Source organism: Canis aureus, chromosome 4 (assembly GCF_053574225.1).
Source record: "Canis aureus isolate CA01 chromosome 4, VMU_Caureus_v.1.0, whole genome shotgun sequence".
Classification (NCBI taxonomy): Eukaryota; Metazoa; Chordata; class Mammalia; order Carnivora; family Canidae; genus Canis; species Canis aureus.
Genome location: NC_135614.1, coordinates 9308647 through 9331256, shown reverse-complemented (window position 1 = coordinate 9331256; position 22610 = coordinate 9308647). Strand labels below are relative to the sequence as shown.

General features: G+C 41.3%; 1 long non-coding RNA gene across 1 annotated transcript; it reads left to right on the top strand.

Moving 5' to 3' along the window:
- The first annotated feature begins 5460 nt into the window (after positions 1-5460).
- Positions 5461-22266, top strand: LOC144312146 (uncharacterized). Its single transcript, XR_013377589.1, has 3 exons — positions 5461-5847; positions 14987-15024; positions 17570-22266. It is a non-coding gene; the product is annotated as an uncharacterized LOC144312146 (long non-coding RNA).
- The last annotated feature ends 344 nt before the right edge of the window (positions 22267-22610 follow it).

Here is a 22610-nt window from a genome sequence, read left to right as displayed (position 1 = left end):
GAGAGAGAGGCAGAGACACAGGAGGAGGGAGAAGCAGGCTCCATGTAGGGAGCCTGATGCGGGACTCAATCCCGGGACTCCAAGATCACGCCCTGGGCCAAAGGCAGGCGCCAAACCGCTGAGCCACCCAGGGATCCCCCCATAGCATTTTACTTTAGATCATTCTTCCATGTTGCCAGATTGGTAGTTGAATTTTTATTTTTTATTTTATTTTATTTTATTTTATTTTTGGTAGTTGAATTTTTAAAAGAAAAATTCTTGGGATCCCTGGGTGGCTCAGCGGTTTGGCTCCTGCCTTTGGCCCAGGGCACGATCCTGGAGTACCGGGATCGAGTCCCACGTCGGGCTCCTGGCATGGAGCCTGCTTCTCCCTCTGCCTGTGTCTCTGCCTCTCTCTCTTTCTCTCTATGTCTATCATGAATAAACAAATAAATCTTTAAAAAAAATGCTTTACATAAGTTTTACATATGCATGGTGGAAAATCTAGAGACAAAAAATGTTTGTATTTTACTTAAGGAGATAGTTACTATTAGCATTATGTTAACTCTATCTTTTTAATCTTGTTTCTCTCTGAGTGTGTGTATATGTGTGTGGGGTGCATATACACATATATAATTAGGGTTAAAGAGGAATTACACCCCTCATACTATTTTTTTTAAATCTTTTACTGTTAAGTAATCTGTACACCCATCAGTGGGCTCAAACTCACAACCCTGAGATCACAAGTCATGTGCTCCACCAACTGAGCCAGCCAGGCACCTCAGTACTATTTTATATGATAGTTTTCACTAAAGCCAATGTCAGAAAATTTACATGTTAGTCAATGTATTCCTATCAGAGACTTTTTAATGGCTACAAAGTATCCCATCATAGTGCTGTATAATGCAAGTTACTCTACCAGTTTATTGTTGAATATTTAAAGGTTATTTAAAATGTTTTTCATTAAAAACAATGCTGACACAAATGACCTTACAAGTGCATCCTTTCCTGCATCTATGTTTATTTCTTTAGGATAAATTGCTAAAAGTAGAACAGCTGAGTAATATGAATGCTTTTGCTATTTACTGACAAATTATTCTCCTGGAATAATTATCAACCCAACTCCCTTTTTCTAAATCCTTGTTCCCCAGATATCTAAGATCTAAATGACTATATTTATATGTCTCTTTCCAGAGCTGTAGGTATCATATCACAGTTTCTGACATGACTTTTCTACCTAACTCCACCCTATCATGCTTAATAGGATTTCCATGTGTCACACGTGCTCTGGAGTATCGGTACGTGCGCCGAAGGAGACAAGGTTCTCTATGATTACTTTTCAACGTGAAGAAAAAAGTGTATGTGCCTCACATTTATCTGCTCCATTTACCAGCAGCCAGCCTCATCCTGCCTCAGTGAACTTAATGAGATTAACAGATGCTATTTCTTTAATCTTCAGGAGAGCACTGTCAGGTAACAGCATCATTCTGGGGTTATTAGAATTGAAGCATAAAACAGTGATGAGATGGAGTAAAGTTTATGGGAATATAGTCCTCAGGTCTTCTAACTTCCAATTACTATCTATACTTTCTAAAGCCATTTTTATAACATGTTATATTAGAAACCTCTAAAATGGAATTGGTTTATTATTCAAGTGTCATTTTTATTAAATTGCAGGTTATGTAAAATATTGCCATTATTATTGCTTAAAAACATTGAAAAGAGACATGTATGATTCCAGGAAATTAAGTTTCATAATGGCATTATGAGTATGTAAGAATAAACACATATTTTTTAGATTTGTACATCTAATGAGTGCAACAACATGAAGTCTGGAATTTTGCTTTTTTTTTTTTTTTTAAGATTTTATTTATTTCAGAGAGAGAGAGAGTGAGTGCAAGCATGAGCAGGAGGAGGAGCAGAGGGAGAAGCAGACTTCCCAGGGAGTCTGATGTGGGACTTGATCCCAGAATCCTGAGATCATGACCTGAGCTGAGGCAGAGGCTGAATTGACTGAGCCACCCAGGTACCCCTGGGATTTGCTTTAAAATTCAATGAAGAAGGAGGGAAGAAGAGAGAAGGATTGGTGGATAGTTGAGGAAAGTATGGCAAAACTTGTTGAATTTGTGTGTGATGGGCTTGTGAACATTTGACATATTTCATAATTTAATAAAAAGGTAGTCTTTAAGTTAGGAGAGAGAGAACCCTGTGCAGATTCAGAGTAAAAAAGAAAAGCCAAGGGAAATTTGTCTGGCAGAGGGAGAAACTTGGCTGAAGCCAATTTTGTTATGAGTTAGCTTCCTGCTGCCATCTAATGGCACAGATGTAGATATGAATGTGTATGTGTATATACATGGATCACACACACACACACACACACACACACACACACACACTTTCCATTGCTGTAAGCCTGTATCTGGGTTTCAATTCTTTCACTTTCATTGATTAAGATGTTAATACTGGAAGCAGTATTAGAGATCATATAGTCTACCTGTTTCATTCTACTGTGGGGAACTTGAGTAAAACATGTATTTTCCTGCATGAGAATCTTTTTATCTCATCTCATTGACCCTCACCACAATTTTTTCCCCACAATTTTGAGACCTAAAAAAAAAATGGAGATGTTGCTCTATTTTTCTACATGAAATGGAGTCATGAGGGTGGAGGGTAAGTGGGCAAGTGGTTTTGCCACTTTTTATTGAAAATAATTTTTTAAAAAGATTTTATTCATTTATTCATGAGAGATAGAGAGAGAGAGAGAGAGAGGCAGAGACATAGGCAGAGGGAGAAGCAGGCTCCCTGCAGAGAACCTGATGTGGGACTTGATCCCAGGACCCCAGGATCATGCCTTGAGACAAAGGCAGACACCTAAACACTGAGCCACCCAGGCGTCCCTAAAAGAATTTTTAGAGAAGATTTTATTTATTTATTTGAAGAGAGAGAGCGAGCGAGCACAAGTGGTAGGAGGCAGAGGCAGAGGGAGAAACAGACTTCCCACTGAGCAGGGAGCCTGATGCAGGGCTCCATCCCAGAGGATGGATAAATGTTTGTCAGGGGCCTTGCATATTTTCCACCATGGCTACCTCTAGCACCCAGATTAGGCTATGCCTCCAAATGGCAAGAAGCAGAATTTTATTAAAATGGAGGCAAATCCAGACTTTTTCTAGGTAACTGCACATAGTTAAGTTTTTGTACATTGTAGGAATCAGGACAAAGTGATTGCAATTTGAAAGTCAGGTTGTGAACCAGGGCTATGTTAGTTCACTTCATGGTTAGGAGTGAGGAATGGGTGAGAGAGAGGGGGTAGAGGGGAGACAGAGAGAATGAGAATGAGCAAATATGACTATCAGTAGTCAGTTGTCAGTAGTCTGACTATAAGACTCTGTGTTAGTGACTGAATAGGTAGCATGATGTCAGAGCAGCAGAAAGATGCCACAAAAGAAGTGAATACAAGGGTTAAGATTACAAGAGCATTCTAAAACTTAATGCTAGTGTTCAGAGGACAGAGACCCTGCAGGAATTAAAGGGAGGAAATAAACAGGAAACCAAGACCGAGCATCAGTGTCCAGGATATATGGCAAGGGGGCAAAATACCTGGCAAGGGTCTCTGCTCAGACCAAGGGTCTGGGCAACACAAGTACAGGTATCTAAAGGAAGAAGCTAATTTGCTGATGAACCACATTGCTGCCTTTTCCCAGAGAGCTTGGATCATTGTGAAGGCCAGGAATAGATCTGTAAGTCCAGCCAGTCTAGGCCTCAGTTGGAGAGAGAAAGGGAAGTTGGCTGGAGCAGGGGATTGCAGCCTTGCACAGCTCCTGACAGCCATTATTGCCAGCCTCGGCACTCAAATGCCTACCTCCTAGGAGGCCAACCTTCATTTGCTGTTCATTTAGTCAAAATACTGCACTAGACAACTATGAAAAAAGAACAGGCCATTGTTCCTTCTGTCAAGATGCTTACAGATTCACAGGGAAAGAAAACACACTCAAGAAAAAGTAAACGACTATCCATTGCCTGGTAAGTATTTAAAAATTCCCCACTGTGTGTGAAAGGAGGCTTCTATGCAGAGGGAGATTCCATCTCTAAGGCCATGCTCCTCCTTGGACCAGTAGCATCAGTGTCCCATGGGAGTCTGTTAGAAGTGCAGATTCTCAGGCTCTACTCCTAACTTACTAAATCAGAGTGTCTGGATGTGGGGCCAAGGGATCTGCATTAAACAAGCTCTGGGGAAATTCTTACGCATAGCTTGGAAGCACTGCATTTAGGAGTTCAGGGGAGGATGGGGAGTCATACCAGGAGGCAGGAAGGGAAAGAAGGAAATCAGGTAGGGATGAGTGATGTAAGAAAGAGAGAGGGACTGATTGTGAATGTATAGCTTTCCAAGCCTTTAGTTAGAGACTGAAAGACTGTAAGAGTGGAGAACAGGGCACATTTGTTTAGGGAACATTAGATTCCGTTTACTCCTTTAGAGATCTACAGGGCACATGAACACATTACAGGCATGAAAGTTCCTTTTATTTTTTTATTTTTTTAAAAGATTTTATTTATTTATTCATGATAGACAGAGAGAGAGACAGAGAGAGAGAGAGAGAGAGAGAGGCAGAGACACAGGCAGAGGGAGAAGCAGGCTCCATGCAGGGAGCCCGACGTGGGACTTGATCCTGGGACTCCAGGATCACACCCTGGGCCAAAGGCTGGCGCTAAACTGCTGAGCCACCCAGGAATCCCCAAAAGTGTGTGTGTGTATATATATATATATATTTCTTTTTTTTAAAAAACAAGTTTTGACCCTTTGCTAACTCAGAGTGTGGTCTGATGACCAGGAGCATCAGCACCCTGGCGAGTTTGATAGGAATGCAGAATCTCAGGTACCACCCCAGAATCAGAATCTTCATTTAACAAGATCCCAAAGGTGACCCATAATACACATTAACGTTGAGAAGTGCTAGGCTAGCCTGTGGAACCTCTTTTCATGGAACATAATAGTCTTTCTGTGGAACTCTTTGGAAATGCTGCTTTAGGTAACGGGAAGCCAATAATTTTGAGCAAGAAACCAGAATGGAAGTGGACTTAACCCTTGTGCCTCACCACACAAGGCAGCGTCTCAAAAATCCCAGGTGGGAACCTTTCCCTGACTCTTCACACTTACTCCTAGGGAAAACTTCCAGTCATTCTCTTCCACTGCAGGAGATCTCATTGGGTCACGAAGCTCAGCAGACTATACTGGCCAGAGCCACAGCAGCAAGCTGTAAACCACTAGTCCATAAGCTCTTTGGTCTCATGGGAACTAAAATATCTGCTCATTAACGTGGAAGCCAGCCATCATTCATAGTGATGTCCATGTTCTAGTGCTTCATCCAAGTGTTTGTCGTATCTTTGGACCCCTGTTAACTGAAGACCCAGTCAGTCATTTAATGGTCTATATTTCTGGGCAGTTTTTAGCTAAGATATACCACAAGAGTTGTCTTTTCAAACATGGTTGTTTAATTACAATTATCTTATTTTGGAAATAACTTTGAAAATTACTGCCCTAAAAGGTCATGCTGAATTATTCTCTAGTTGTTGTGAGTTTTTGAAAGCAAGAATCTTGCTAGTCTTTTTTAGATGACTTTAACAAAGATTTTATATTTTTTATTTTTTTTTATTCCTTCCTGTTATGAGTCAGAACTCTGATAAAAGAGCCACTCAGTGATACGGTTTGAGATGCTTAGGCCACAAGGGCCACAATCAGATGTGAACGTTTCCCTCCTTGGGGGAATTCTGGAGGTGAGGGTTCTACAGTAAAGGTTTCCTGGCAACTTCGGCCATCTAGTGCCTGGCACGAGAGGCAGTGTCACCACACCTCTTCTGGCTTCCTCTGTAAAGGTATGCGTCTTGATGCAGGACCCAGCTAAGGACAGCAGCTACGTGGCACATTCTGTAAAGGCTGCGGGAGGACAGATTGGGAGGAGGTAGTTCAGACCCCAGAGCGCGCACAGACCGGCTCTTCTCTGCCTTTCCGTCCCGTCCCCTCGCTGTCCTTTCTTTGGGCTCCTGTGCCCCAACCCTGCCTCCCAAGAAAGGTGGAGCCTTCAGAGGCCTCTCACCTGCCACATGCTGCGTCTCCCCCGCATTCTGTTCTCTGCAGGGGAGGTTGGTTACCCTGACTCAAAATTCCCTAGAATCCAGTAGATGTCGTGTCTTCGTATAGACAGGCCCGTATCGGTGATTTATCGTTTTAAACCGATTTTCACGATAACCAAAGTGGCACATGCTCATTTGGGAACACAGACAAAATAAAAGGGCCCCATCATCTCCGCACCTGTTTATTACTTCTATTAGGGGGTCCCCGTAGCGGAGTGGGCGTGGGTAAGACATTCTGGCGTGGGGAGGCAAATCACTGGACGAGAGGCTAAAGGAGCTGCTAAAGGAGCGGGGTGAGGGATGGCGATCCCCGCCCCCCCCCCCCCCCCCCCCGCCGCGTGCACACAGCGCGCTGGGCCGCAGACGTGGGACCAGGCGGGTGCGGGGGCCGCGGGGCTCCCAAGGGCGAGCTCGGGCTGCGTCTGCGCTCCCGGCTGCACCTGGCGGCGGGAGGCAGCACCCTCTTCAAATAGATCCAGCAAGTTATGTTTAAATATGGAAAAGCAAAAAAAAAAAAAAAAAAAAAAAAACCCAAAATGGTTCATACTTCCACTCTCCAGGTAACCTCTCCGGACATAAAAAAAAATTGCAGGACACAAGCTTGAAATATGCAAAACAGCATAGGAGTTTAAAAATGGATAATAAACAGCTTTCTTTCCCAGCAGTCCCTCAGTCCCTGTTACCGAGATAATCATTTTTATGTTCCCCCCAAATATGTGTGTGTATTTAGCATGTATATAGACTGTATTTTTACTCTTCATTCTTCTGCTCTTTTTTCACTCCATCTTTCTTAGGGCTATTTCTACATTGGCACATCTAGATCTAATACTTTTTAAAGGTGTGTAGGATCCATTGGTAAGATACTATGATTTATTTAGCTTGGTTCCTACTCATGGACATTTAGGTTTCTAGTATTTCACTAGCACAGCAATGCAAAGACCATACACTCACATCTGTCTGGTAATATCTTTGCCGGAATATTCTATAGGGAAAAGTCCTAGGTGTAGAAGCACTAAGTCATACGTATACAGAACCACACTTTAAAAAAGTATAAAAATAAAATAATATTTTATTATTTAAAAGTAGATTTAATAGTAGTAGGTAGATTATATCAAATTGCACTTTAAAAGGTTGCACAAATTGATACCCTCACTGAAATGTGAATGAGATTTAACATCTTTTTATATGTAGAAATGGCAGTTATTTCTTCTGTGAATTACTTGTTCATATTCTTCGCTTATTTTTCCATTGTGTTCAACTTTTTTCTTACTGATTTGGCTACGCTTGTTAAATAAAGGAAATTATCATTTGTCTGTCATTGTGTTTGTAACTGTTTTCCCCAATTTATCTTCTATGTTTTAACTTCGTGTTTGATTATTGGTTTTGGTTTGGTTTTTCTGACAGAGAAATTTTAACATTTTATGTGGCAAATTTGGCAGAGTGCCTTTAGTCTCGTGAGTTTTCTGTCTTATTTGAAAAGCCTCCCCCACTACTATATAGTAAGTAAGCAAGTCAAAAAGTAAATAAATAAATTCACTCATGCTTTCAATTTTGTTCAATATTTTATATTTTCAATTTTAAAAAGTAATCTCTACCTTCAACAAGGGGCTTGAACTCATGACTCCAAAATTAAGAGTTGCATGCTCTACTGACCAAGCCAGCCAGGTGCTCCTACTCATACTTTTAATTTAAAATATACACACAACATTTGTTGTTAGGAAAGTCAGATGTTCAATGAAGAAAGTTAAAAAAATACATAAGCAAAAGCAAAGAATCCTGTAGCCTAATTGTTAGAATGTCACTATAACAGATAGTTTATTCAAATCAAAAAGATTTGAATCTTTTTAAAAGACAGCTTTATTAAGATATAATTGATATATCACAGAATTCACTCATTTTAAGTAAATGATTTTTAGTGAAATTAGAGAACTGTGCAGTCATCACCACAATCTAATTTTAGAATGTTTTCATCACCCTGGAAAGAAGCTTGTGTCTCATTTATGGCCATTCCCTGTTCTCACTGCCTAGCCCTGGCAACCACTAATTTGCTTTCTGCCTCCATGGATTTGTCTTTTCTAGACATTTCATATAAATGGAAATCTACAATATGTTGGATTTTTCATTAGTCTTCTTTTCTTAGTATAATGTTTTTGATGTCCATCTATATCATAGCTTGTATCACTACTTCATTGTCTTTATTGCTGAGTAGTATTTCATTGCCTGGATGTAGCACGTTTTGTCCAACCGTTGATCAGTTGACAAACATTTTCGTTGTTTCCTATTTTCAGCTATTCTGAATAAAGCTGCTATGAATATTTGTCTACAAGTTTTTTTGTGGAGGTGTTTTCTTTTTTTCCCAGGTGTATACTTAGGAGGGAAATTGCCCGGTCATGTGTTCACTCTATATTAACATTTGGATTATATTGTTGAGGTCCTTATTTGAAGCAGTCTGATTTGAAACCTTCACTAGAAAATGAAGGCAGGAGTTTCTGGGGGAAAACCCTGAGACACAAGACCTACTTGGTATAATTAAAGTTACAGAAATTTAGATAGGGCCTAAGGTTATCTTCGGGTGTTCTTCTAACAGAATGTTAAGATGGGTTTCTTCCTGTCTAAATTTCGATTGAGGCACTAATGTAATGGACATCAAATACCAAAATAAATATGAGATTGAGTCTGACATAGGCAAAATTTAGAAAAGATCAAGGTTATAAAAGAATCAGAGGAGACACTTGTATACTTCTGTTCATAGCAACATTATTCATAATAGCCAAAAGGTGGAAGCAACCCAAGTGTCCATCAATATATGAACAGATAAAAAGTTGTGGTCTAACTGTGCAGTGAAATATTTTTCAGCCTTAAAAAGGAAGGAAACTCTGACCCATGCTACAACACAGATGAACCTGGAAGATATTATGCTGAGAGAAATAAGCCAGGCACAAAGGGCAAATACTGTATGACACCACTTATAAGAGATGTCTAGAGGAGTCAAATTCATAGAAACAGAAAATAGAATGGTGGTCGCCAGGGGTTGAGTGTAGGGGGTTAGGGAGTTACTGTTTTTGTTTCATGGGAACTAAGTTCCAGTTGGGGAAGATGAAAAAATTCTGGAGGTTGATGGTAGTGATGGTTGCACAACAACATGAATGTAATTGAACTGTGTACCTAAAAAAGGTGTATCTTATGTTATATGTAGTAGAATACCTAAAAAAACACACAAAAAATGGGGTAACAGAGGATAGTGAGAAGAGGGACATTCACACCATGCCCTGTCTCCACACTTGCTCCTTGCCTGCCCAAGGCCAGGGAGAGGAGCTTCAGTGGACTCTGAGAGCTCCATGTGTTTGCTGAAGTTAGGGCATGTTTGGAATGGGGTCTGAACCTTCCTGGGAAATGAAGATGGTGAGGGGTAGGTTCACTAACCAGGAGTGGAGTCAGGCACTTGCTGCTGCTGTCTTGGGAATATGGAGGCCAAGGATTCCTGAGTATTTCCTGTTGAGCAGGAATACCTCCAGCACTGTCTGGAGCCTTATGGAAGTCCTGACCAAGAGAATCCACCAGGGAAAGCAGGGGGCCTTCAACAGCAAAAGACTGTGTGGAGTGGATGGGGGTGGAGCCTGGGGGGGCTGGCAGGAGGGTGTGTGGGAGAAAGAAGGTAGTGGTGGGCTGGATTGACTCCAAAGGAACGCTGCTACATAGCTGCTTAGAAATGAGGCTCCAGGTAAAACATTCCTGCTTACTCACCAAGATCCACCAACCCGCTCTATGTGATCTTTGTGCACAAACTTTAATAACAGCAAAAGCAGTCCAAAAGAAAGGTCTTACAATTTTATTTATCTTTCTTCTGAGTTTAGAACAATAGGCTAGAAGTTGAGTACAGTGGCTTCCCTTTATCTGCAGTTTCAATAAGGCACTGTCAACTGCCCCCGCCACCCCGGAAGCAGATGATCCTCCTTCTGCTGAATCTGCCAGAGGCCATTAGCAGCCTAACTGCACCTCACGCTAGGTCAGGGTGTGCATCACTCCCTTCACGCTAGCTCATCAGGAAGCATATCATCAGCGCACATTGTCACAAGAGGGGCGAGTACTGAACAATACAAGATTTTGAAAGAGACCACATTCGCATAACTTTTCTTACCGTATAATTGTTCTATTTTATTTTTAGTTATTGCTGTTAATCTCTTACTGTACCTAATTTATAAGTTAAACTTTATCAAATGTATATATAGGAATTAACACAGTATACCAGGAGTTTGGTAGCATCCCCGATTTCAGGCATCCACTGGGGGTCTTGAAACACATCCCCTATGGATAAGGGGGAGCACCATATGTGGGTGAGTTATAATCTAAAGCCTTGTGTATGCATTGCCAGTGAGTGCTCTGCAACATTTAGGGAAACCACAGAAGGAGATCATAGAGCCATTTCTCCTGAAGAACTATGAGGAGGACGGATGCCAGCTGAGCAGACCAAATTTAATTTTTACAGACCTTGTAAATTTTGGAACTCTAGATAGATTACCATGAGAAAGACAGAGAAGTGGACAAGAAAATAAAAATTTATTTATTTATTTAAAAAAGATTTCATTTATTTGTTCATGAGAGATACAGAGAGACAGGCAGAGACACAAGCAGAGGGAGAAGCAGGCTCCATGTGGGGAGCCTGATGTGGGACTCCATCCCATGACCCCAGGATCACGACCCCAGCCAAAGGCTGATGGCTCAACCACTGAGACACCCAGGTGCCCTGAAAATAAAAATTTAAACATCTCTCTGTTCTAGATGACTCTATCATATACAAGTCGAATTCTATGAGGTGTCGTATTTGTTTCTCAGAAACACTCAGCAGCCTGATCAGTTTTTAAAGGGAATTACTATTTGTATATGAATTTGGTAGTATGCGTGTCTTATTAGAATTGTCCCTAGTGCTTTTAGTTGTACCTCATTTAAAATTTTGAGTAAGGGAAGTTCTAGAACATGTAATGAATGTATCTATTCAAATACAAATTTGTTTATTCAAGTATATTTTATCTAGAAATGTTCTATTTCTATCCTTTCTTTCTAGTCTGCAACTCCTCAAGGACTTCTAGTATTTTGGGATCTTAAATCAACTGCTGCACAGGCTCTTAGATGCATAGAGATCTTATATTTTAATGCATTTGTTTGTTGTCCTGGAGTATAGACTTTATTATTTAGCAACCAAAGGTGAACACAGGTTCACAGGAACCTAAAAAATCGTACAAAGGTCCTTAAAAAACATAGATGTATTCCGCTTATCTTTTTATTTCTGTTTTTGTTTGTTTTTCTCTGACATCTCTGTGGGGAAATTATTGCTGTATTTTCTCCTTGTATTTTTTTTTTAATATCCTTTTATTTATTTATTTATGATAGTCACAGAGAGAGAGAGAGAGAGAGAGGCAGAGACATAGGCAGAGAGAGAAGCAGGCTCCGGCACCGGAGCCTGATGTGGGATTCGACGCTGGGTCTCCAGGATCACGCCCTGGGCCAAAGGCAGGGGCCAAACCACTGCGCCACCCAGGGATCCCTTCTCCTTGTATTCTTGAAGTCAGGTATCGAGTAGCCAAAATTCATGATTTGACAAAAAAGAGATGGTGTGATGAATGTGGGTGGACCCAATATCAATATAAGAGACCTGATGAAAGTTCTAAAGTCCCAGTGAATTTTGAAAATCTTTACACAACACCCAAAGGGAACTGCAATAAGGAATATCTAACACATTAGGGAAATGTATCTCAGCCTAGGTAGAGTCCAGCCATGCTCCACACACATGGAATAGAGTAAGATCCACAATGTCCATTTCACCTAATACATTTGGACCTTGGCCAAACTACAGCTTTCACAATGACTTGGAAATATATAATGTACATGGACAAATGACCAGTAAACTTCAACATCTGTTTTTTATCTTGAATGTGTTTCTTTGTCTTGTCACTGTGGAAAAAAATCCCGGAAAAGTCTTGAAAGTTAATTAGCTCCAAATTTACTTTAGGAAAGTAGGGCCAAAGAGTTTTGATGACAAATTTGTCTTTGTTCCAGCTGCCAAGCTGGTCTTTGACCCCTTGATTTAACATGGGTGATTATTTATTTGCACATAGGTCCTTTGTTGTTGTTTTCTTTCAATACAGAAATCTCTTTCCTGGAATAGGCACCTGGCTTCTGATTCCCATTTGCAAAGAATTTGCCATTTCAAATAAGCTTTAAAGTACTGTACTAAATATCTTTCATATTAAATTTGTAGGCATTATAGAGGAAATGTGTTATAATAATATGTGTTTTTTTTTCAATTTTATTTTTTCCCAAACTAATGCATTTCTTTAAAAACTCTAATTTTCTGCTCTGCTTACATATGTTTACTACACATACACATATCTTTCTATACTCTTGTCTTTTTCTTTTTGGTTTTAAGATTTTATTTATTTATTCATGAGAGACACAGAGAGGCAGAGACATAGGCAGAGGGAGAAGTAGGCTTCTCGAGGGGAGCCCAATATGGGACTTGATCTCAGGACTCCTGGACCACGCCCTGAACTGAAGGCAGTTGCTTAACCACTGAGTAACCCAGCCATCCCCATACTCTTGTCTTTTTCATTTTACTTAAAAATATGTTCTTTTGATACAGGTGGAGGTGAAAATTATTAATTTAACCCGAGCTTTTAAGATGATCAGTGATGGTCCATTGTGTTGGATGATCAAAATTTGACTCAATTCCACCTCATTCTAGTATAATCACAAAGCTTCTGATGGGCAATCTTATTTGAAAAAATAGCTTTTTACAAATACACACATATTTGAGAATTATATGTTCACATATACATTGTATATCTATCTATATCTATCTATCTATCTATCTATCTATCTATCTATCTATCTATCTATCTATAGATATATATGAAGGAATCCACTGATACATACACATTATACCTCTTTCTCTATTTTAGGGCAAAAGGCTTTTAGGATAAAATGAACAGACTCAAATGAAAGATTTGGGATCTCCGTCCTCTTTCAGTTCCTGATCTAATGACGATCCATGCTAGCTCTCTGCCGTAATGGGAAAGGCATAGAAGAACACTTAGGATTGTCGGCTCATTTCTTCTAAGCAGCAAAACTTGTCTACTCGTCTCACTCTGCACACTGTGACACTTTGTAGGGTCAGAAACTGTGTCTGTGAGCCAGCCAGGAGATAGATTTCTCTGTTGGGCTTAATCAACCTCTGCTGCCCTTCGGTCTTTGTGGAGGTCCTGGGATTGCAGGTTCTGGACCCAGTCCAAGGAAGCTTGACTTCCTTGCCAAAATCCATGTGAATAACTAGAAGAGTTCCCCACCCCCTTTTTTTTTTAGATATGAATTTGAGGGTCATTCATTCTCTCATATAAACATTAGCATAAACAACTTATTTTCTCCTTGGGGATCCTGCTCTATCCTGTTATCTTGTTACTGGACCCTTCTATGGGTCAACCAGATTCTTATCTTTTTTTTTTTTTTTTTTTTTTAAGATTTTCTTATTTATTCATGAGACACAGAGAGAGAGAGAGAGAGGCAGAGACACAGGCAGAGGGAAAAGCAGGTCCCATGCAGGGAGCCCGATGTGGGACTCTATCCCGGGTCTCCAGGATCATGCCCTGGGCCGCAGGCATGCGTTAAACCACTGAGCCACCCCGGGATCCCACAAACTGAAAAATCTGAAACAAAATGTGAACATTGTGGTAACATAGTTGAGAGTAAATTTATGTTGCCATGGTTTCAAAATAAAATACGCTTTAATTAGTAAAGGAAAATTTGATAATTTTATTAAAATAAATTTTACTACTATGGCAACTCAAACACGAAGGCAATAAATAGAAAACCACAGTGTGACACAATATCACATTTGTAGGTGACCTGAGATTGGAACTGAGAGATTGGATTCTTGTTAGGAAAACACAGTGCTTTGGCCAACATCTAGGTCTTGCTATTGGCAGATTGTTATGGAGAAACATTTCCTTGCTTAGTCTGCTTTGCCTTTATGGAGCCTAATTACAGTCATGTCTAAAAAAACTGTAAATCTACAATGCATGACTTTGTAATTTTTCAAAATGACTTTTACTGTAGATAGTGATCTAGTAAATTAATATTTTATAGTTAACTATTACTCAGTCGTTGGATATTTAAGTTTGTAGTTCTGCTTTTTCCTTTCCTGTTTGTTGTTTTTTTGGCTCTCTTGCAATACTTTCTTAGGATAAGTTTCGGGGAACAAAATTCTCAAAGCATTGTTCATATTTACTTTTCTTATTTAAACATATTCCCCCCTTTTACTTGCTTGGCTGTTTTTGTTCTCATTTTTTTTAGAATCATGAAATGGTTTGGTCATAGAGAAAAGTATAGAGAATGTTCTCAAATCTGTAAGACCTTTTCTTCTGCTGCTTAAGCCCTTGTGTTAACTAAAGGAACATCTAATGAATGGAAAGCTCCTCCTTCAGTGCTTTAGGAATGTGGTTTTGAGATCAAGTAAAAACACTAAGTCTTTTTGTTTTCAACTAACATCTTTTTTTTTTTAATTTAAATTCAATTAGCCAACACCTAGTACATTATTAGTTTCAGATGTAGTGTTCAATAATACTTCAGTTGTGTATAACACCCGGTGCTCATCCCATCACATGCCCTCCTCACTGCCTGTCACCCAGTTACCCCATCCCCCTCCACATCCCCTCCAGCAACCCTGTTTTTTCCCAGAGTTAAGAATCTCTCATTATTTGTCTCCCTCTCTGATACTTGCCATTCAGTTTTCCCTCCCTTCCCCTATGATCCTCTTCCCTGTTTCTTATATTCCCCATATGAGTGAAACCATATGATAATTGTCTTTCTCTGATTGACTTTTTTCACTCAGCATAATATCATCCAGTTCCATCCATGTCAATGTAAATGGTAAGTATTCATCCTTTCTGATGGCTGAGTAATATCCCATTGTGTATATATATATTTGTGGTATATATATATCTTCTTTATCCATTCATCCGTCGTTGGACATCTTGGCTCCTTCCACAGTTTGGCTCTTATTCACATTGCTGTTAATGAACATTGGGATACAGGTGCCCTTTCGGATCAGAACACTACAAGGTTTTTACTGATCATTTATTATGTACAGTGAACACAGACCAAAACACAAAAAAGATTCTACAAATTTTGACTTGAGCTAATTCACTCCAGTCCAGAGGCTATTCAGAAGTTTCTTCCTTCCTGGGCCAGAGGTGGGCTTGCATTAAGAGCTGGTCTCTCACTAGTGGCACATTTACTTTGGTGGGATTGGAGGGTGGGATGCAGTATCTGAAGCTGAGTGGAAGGCCATCATTTATACCGGGGCACAGAGACATCTGGATATGCTGAAGGTGGCAGAGCATGCCTGCCTCGTCCTTTCACTTTGAATGAACTGCCCTCATAGCCTGTCTTGCATTCAGGGAAGATGAGATGATGACAGTCCTCCCATCTCCATTCATGCACAGTCTGAGATGGCCCAGGCAGTCTGAGGGAGGGGATGTTGGGTCTATTAGGAGGGGACCTTGGAAGAATCCTGTCTTTCTAAATGGATTTCTTCCTAATGGAGAGAAGTTACCTGGAGCATTACTTCTTGTTGCATGTTTTGGCTTACTTCTACCATCTAGTGGCCATTTTTGAGAAGCTCTTTTCCCTTTATTTTTAAAAGTATATTCATGTAGGCAGACATTTATATATGTCAATCCCTGTTTTCTTTAAAGATATTAGGAGCAAAATACCATTGTATCACAAAGGGAAGTGCACTGCAAGCACCAAAAATGAAAGGTGCTCAAAGTGGGCAATTGGGGCAGGCACATGTCTTATTTTGGTTTGTTCCCTTCTACACTGTTTGGATTTTTACTGTCATGTGTGTATGATACTTTTATAATAAGCGTTTTAAGTTGAAAAAATCTTATTAAAAATACAAATAGACGAACTCAACAATAAGGAGACAAATAACACCATTAAAAATGGGCCGAAGACCTTAAAAGAGACCTCACCAAAGAAGATATTCATATGCAAACAAGCATATAAAAGATACTTCACATAATATATCATCAGGTAAATGCAACTTATAACAAGATACCACTATAATATCTACCAGAATGGCCAAATTTCAAAACTCTGATGACACCAAATCCTAGCAGAGCTGTGGAGCTTTGAGAACTCTCATTCATTTTTTGAGGGACTGCACAATGATACAGCCACCTTGGAATATAATTCAGTGGTTACAAAAACACTTTTGTATACTTTTACCATATGACACAACAATTATGTTTCTTGGTATTTGCTCAAAGGAGGCGAAAATTATGTTCACACAAAAACTGACATGGATGTTTATAGCAGCTTTACTCATAATTGCCTAAACTTGGAAGCAACTGAGATGTCCTTCAGTAGGTAACAGACTATGGTACATCCGGGCAGTGGAATACTATTCAGTGCTAAAAAGAAAAATGAGCTATCAAGCCATGAAAAGACACAGAAGAAACTTCAATGCATATTACTAAATGACAGAAACTAATCTGAAAAGGCTACATGCTATATGATTCCTGTATGACCTTCTGGAAAAGGCAAAACTATGCAGACAGTAAAAAGATCAGTGGTTGCCAGGAGATGGAGGGAGAGGGAGGAGTGATGAATAGGCAAAAGATTTTAAGGTAATCAGACTATTCTGTATGATACTGTCATGATGGATACACATCATTACATATTTGTCCAAACCGATAGAAGGTACAGCACCAAGAATGAACCCTGATGTAAACTCTGCGTGATTATGATGCACCAGCGTAGGCTCATCCATTGTAGGAAATGTAATGCTCGGGTGGGGGTGGTGTTGATAATGGGGGAGGCTGTGTGTATGGATGCAAGGGGCATATGGGAATCCCTGTATCTTTATCTTAATTTTTTGTGAACCTAAAACTGCTCTGTGGAATTTAAGAAACAAATGAACATAGAGGGGGAGAAAGAGGCAAACTAAGGAACAGACTCTAAACTATGGAGAATAAAGGGAGAGCTGAGGGGAGGGGAGTGGGGGATGGGAAAATAGGTGATGGGCGTTAAGGAGGGCACTTATGATGAGCACTGGGTGTTGTATGTAAGTGACGAATTACTAAATTCTACACCTGAAACTAATATTACACTGTATGTTAACTAACTGGAATTTAAATAAAAACTTGAAAAAAACTACTCTAAGAAAAGTTAAAAAATATATAAATAGGGGACATTTTGAGGGGAAATAATTTTTGGCAATTAGAGCAAAAGGAGTACTAAATAGGAATGTGAAAAAAGGTTAAGAAAGAAAACAGTTAAAATGATTATTTTCCAGATAACCTTATATGACATGGAAAACAAAAATTACTTAAAAATTAAATTCACTTCCACCACTTCAATAGATCAAATTAGTTTACAGTTTTCAGCCTTTTTTTTTTTTTTTTTTTAGTTTATCCAGATGCAAATATGGATGTGGACTCAGAATCACCCAACTCATCATTATGGAAACATCACCATCTACAAAGGAACATGAACAAAAGCAGTAGAATCTTCTTTGCTTGAAATATCTATTGCCAGAAGGGCAAGTTGCTTTTGTAAAACGAATTGTATTTTAATCAGATAGCTTAGCTGATACTATGAGGCCTGGAGCAAACCTTATGGTACAGCAATGGGTCTGTCTGTTGCATAGGTTCTGATGTCTCATTGGCCGAGCTCTTGTTTTTGTGATGATGGACAAGAACTAGGCTCTCCAGCCCTGATTCTCTGGTGAATGCCTGCCAGGGCTGCCATAACAAGTACCACAGACTGGTGTATTTCCACCCAGAAGTAAACCCAGAAGTTTATGTCCTCATGGTTGTGGAGGCTGGAAGCCCAGGATCCGGGTATTGGCAGATTTGGTTTCTCCTAAGGGCATCTCCCTTGTCTTGTAGATGGCCGTCTTCGCTGTTTGTGTCATTTTCCCTCTGTGTGCGTCCATGTCCTGATCTCCTCCTCTCACAGGGACACCAGTGAGATTGGGTTAGGGCCCACCCTAATGAGCTCATTTTACCTTAATTTTCTCCTTAAAGGTCGTTGTCTCCAATACAGTCACATTCTGAGGACTTCCAACATATAAATTTTGGGGGGATACACTTCACCTATGACACCTGGTTTGGGAGTATGGCTGACAATCTCTGCTCTGCAAAATTGTGTGGTTTTGAGGTCATGTTTAGAAAGCTCCTGGTGCAATGCCTAGCACACAGTAGATGCTCACTGAGCAAGTTATTATCTCTACTTGTTAAGTTTGGATTTTGAATGTCAGATTTTCTTAAACTGGGAGGCACCCATAACAGAACCCAGGGGTTTTCTATATTGGATCAAAGTGCCATTCAGCCAGTTAGGAGCTTGCATGTTCATATTGCATCTCCAGCCTCAACACCATTGCACATGTAACACCCCTTTAATGAGATACCCTCCCATAGCCTCTTCCCTGAAATCTGTCCTGCTCCTTTTGAACCAAAACACTGCATGTGCTAAACTCATCACTTTCAAGGAATCCTTCTGGACTGGACCTTTCTGGTTCCAATCTCTTAGGTCACTCTGGTTCACCTGTGAGGCAGTAAACCATCCCCCACACTACAGATGGGCTCATGGGTCTGGAGTCCCTCGGTGTCCAGCTCCATTGCCCATATCCTGTGCATGGGCATGGTATTCATTTATACCCTCAGTTTCCCCATTTGTAAAACATACAGCAGTGTAAGGACTGAATAAAATGGTCAAAGTAAAGCCCTTAGCAAAATGGCAATAAACCCTAAGTAAGTTCTTCACTTCTGTCAGCTTTTCTTACTTTTCTTGTGTGCTCCTCATATCTGTTTCTCTCCAGATATCTAATTATGGGAGGAATATCCTGTCAGTGTGCCCATCCAGACTACAATTGACTGAGCGACCCCTGTGGTATTCCTGAGAAAGGGTGGGCAGGTGACTAATGTGAGGGAGGAGCCCAGCAGTGGGCAGCACAGCTCCCAGCCTGCACAGTGTTGCTGGGCTCCAAGGCCTGCTGGTCTTCCCCACCCTGGGCCTCCCCGCAGTTTTTCCCAGCATCTTCCCTCTTCCTCTCCTCAATCACTCTTTCTCCTCTCCTTCCTCTCTACTTGGTTATGAGCATGTTCACCTTATTCTGAAAGGACCTTCTCTTCCCCACATCACACACAGATTTTCCTCCTAAATTTTCCTTTCCTTCTCTGCGAACGTCTTGAAAGAGGAGGCTGTGTACTGAGCTTTAGTTTCTGTGCCATCCACACCTTCCTGAGCTCCTTCACATTTTGGTCCTGTCCCTGAAGCTCCCTGTGAAATAGTTCCCTCTAGCCATTCTTCTTTTCTGTCTTCACGCTCATCAATGTCTCTGTGTTTTTCCTCATTGCGCGTGTCCTGCTTTCCAAAGCTCTCTTCTTCTGATTTTCATGACCTTGCTGTGGATTGTCCCAGGTCTAGTCAGCATTCCTAGTTGGCTCAGAGGATCTCCCAGTTCTGACTATGTGCCTGGGGGCTGGTGCCCAGCTTAGGGGTGTGTGTGGGCAAGTCCATGTGAGGAGAGGAACTGCCAGGGGCCTGATTGGGAAGGCTTTCTGGAAGTGACACCTATACTCCATTCTGCCTCTCTTCCTGTCTTACACCTTTTTTTTAAAAAAATATTTTATTTATTTATTTCATTTGACAGAGAGAGACTGTGCACGTGAGAGTGAGGGGAAGGGCAGAGGGAGAGAGAGAATCTCAAGCAGACACCCCTGCTGAGCATGGAGCCTGATACACAATTTGATCTCATGACCCTGAGATCACGACCTGAGCCAAAGCCAAAAGTCAGACGCTTAACCGACTGTACCACCCAGGCACCATTGTCTTACACCTTTTTTCTCACTCTGCTTCCTGATCCCACTCCTTAAAAGAGGAGTTCTCATTTCAGTGTTCTGTTCTCATTCTACCCCTAATGCTCAATTAGCATATCTATGCAAATAACTCTCCCTTAACCTATCTCCTTAATCTCTTGTCCTTTGCTAGGGGTTTCCAGCCATGTCCCCACCATCCGTCTGCAACTTAATGTCATGGTGTCATTATTTCTTCATTTGTCTGAGCACTTGGTCCTTTCCTTTCAATGTCTTTCATCCCCACCATCTCTGTGACTTTGGCCCTCCCACCTCTTACCCAGGCTCCTCTCTCTGCAGCTTCTCTTGAACCATACCCCCCACCCCGCAATCTGCTTTGTGCAGATCACTCTGCTTGAAAATCTTTAATGGTGCCTACTTGCTGACAGGAAAAAAAAAAAAAAAAAAAAGTCTGTGGCTTGGCATTCAAAGCTCTTCATCATGTGGCCTTAACCTCTGTTTCTAAAGTTACTTACTCCAAAACCTCAGCCACATGAGTTCTCAGCTCCGGGTGAGTGGTTCTCTTTGGCAAGCAAGCTGCCCATCTTTGCTCTCACTCTTCCTTGTGCCTGGGAAGCCTTCCCTTCCCACCCCTCCCCTTCTCTTTTAGGGAACTAAAACAGTCTCCTCTTTTAGGAAGACTTTCCAGCCATCTGAGCCCACAGTGCTTTTTCTGCCTTCCTGAACTTCGAACTCACCATTTTTTTAAATCCCTGGCTATCCCGCAAGGAGCTAAGATCCCTGCAGGCAGAACCTGGATCTTACCATGATGCAGAAGTGGTTTTTGTTTTGTTTTGTTTTGTTTTGTTTTGTTTTGTTTTGCAAATCTAGGACTCACGGATTTACCACCATTTACTAACCACAGTGGTGACAGCTCTCTGCTTGGCAGTTTCTTTTTTCTTTCTCTCTCTCTTTTTAAAATATAATTGGAATGATTCCTCCTTGTTTCCTCATATGGTTGTTGTAATAATTGAAAGAGCTAAAGTATGAGAAAATGCTTTGAAACCCTGGGATATGCACGTCCACTATTGTTATCATTTCAGATTACACCTTAGTCCCTTACTTGTTGGTTGATCCTTGTCTCTTTCGTGCTATAAACAGATCTAAACCAGACCGCCCAGCTTTAAGCTTTGCTTGGAAAGAACAGTTGCAAACAGCTATCACTCCTTAAGCCCCAGGACATAAGAAGATTACCAGCTGGGCACCCGGAGCCCGGCTCCTTCTGCCGCGCTGCTCGGATGACGCGGTGCCCGGGAGGAGCAGGTCCTTGCCATCTGTCACGGCGTCTGGCTTACGCTCAAGGACGCAGCTCGGTTCCTCAGCTGACAACACACAGCAGGCCCAGGGCGTGAACCCGAGGAGCTTGGGCACCGTCACACAGGGTGGTTCTCTCCGCCGTGGGGCCAAGCCAGGCAGTCTACACCCCCAGAGGCCCCCGGGGGTGCAGACCGGCTCCTCTCCCTGCACGTGCCACCACCGCTACGCGGTCACTACTGTTGAGGGCTTTTCTCAAAGCGGCGGATGTGTTTGCCTTCTTGCCTCTCTCTTACGGCTCTCGCTTCTCTTCTCCATTTCCCCCAAGTTAGGATCAAAAATGATACATTGAGTCCACTTCATTTACACATGTGCCGGGTTTGACAGCTCTCGAGCCAATTTTGTAGGCTTATTCTTAGCTGGTCCTCCTTGCCGCGAAGCTCGTAGCCTTAGAATTTAAAATGCAGGGGCGCCTGGGTGGCCCGGCCGGTGAGCGGCTGCCTTGGGCTCAGGGCGTGATCGCGGGATCAGGAATCGAGTCCGCATCGGGCTCCTTGCAGGAGGCCTGCTTCTCCCTCTGCCTGTGTCTCTCTCTCTCTCTCTCTTTCTGTCTCTTATGAATAAATAAATAAAATCTTAAAAAAAGAATTTAAAATGCAGAGAATTACAAAGAATCACAAGAAGTGGAAACAATGTTACACCTGGTGACTGAATCTTGTCTCTGCATACCTGCTTGCTTACCGCCTTAGTGCCTGTCCTGTTTTGCTTGTCCGTTCTGTTAATATTTTTTATTAATAAATTAATGGACTTCGTTTTTTCGAGTTTTAGGTTTGCAGAAAAATTGGATAGAAAATACAAAGTTTGGGGCCCCTGGGTGGCTCAGCGGTTGAGCGTCTGCCTTCGGCTCAGGGCGCGATCCCCGGGTCCGGGCACCAAGTCCCCACTGGGCTCCCCGCGGGGAACCTGCTTCTCCCTCTGCCTGTGTCTCTGCCTCTCTCCCTATGTCTCTCATAAATAAATAAATAAATAAAAATATTTTTAAAAAAAGAAAATACAGAGTTTCCATATACTTTTCCCTCCCCCTCTCTGAACGGGCTCCCTGTTACTACTATCTTGTGTTAGTGTGGTACATTTGTTGAGAATTGGTGAGCCAGTATTGATACACTATTATTAATTGAAGTCCATAGACTTCAGAGTCCCATTAGGGTTCACTCTTTGTGCTGTATATTCTGTGGGGTTTGCCAAATGCATAATGACATGTATCCATCATTAATGTGCCATACAGAGTACTTTCACTGTCCTAAAATTCCCCAGAGTTCCACCTATTTGTCCCCTTTT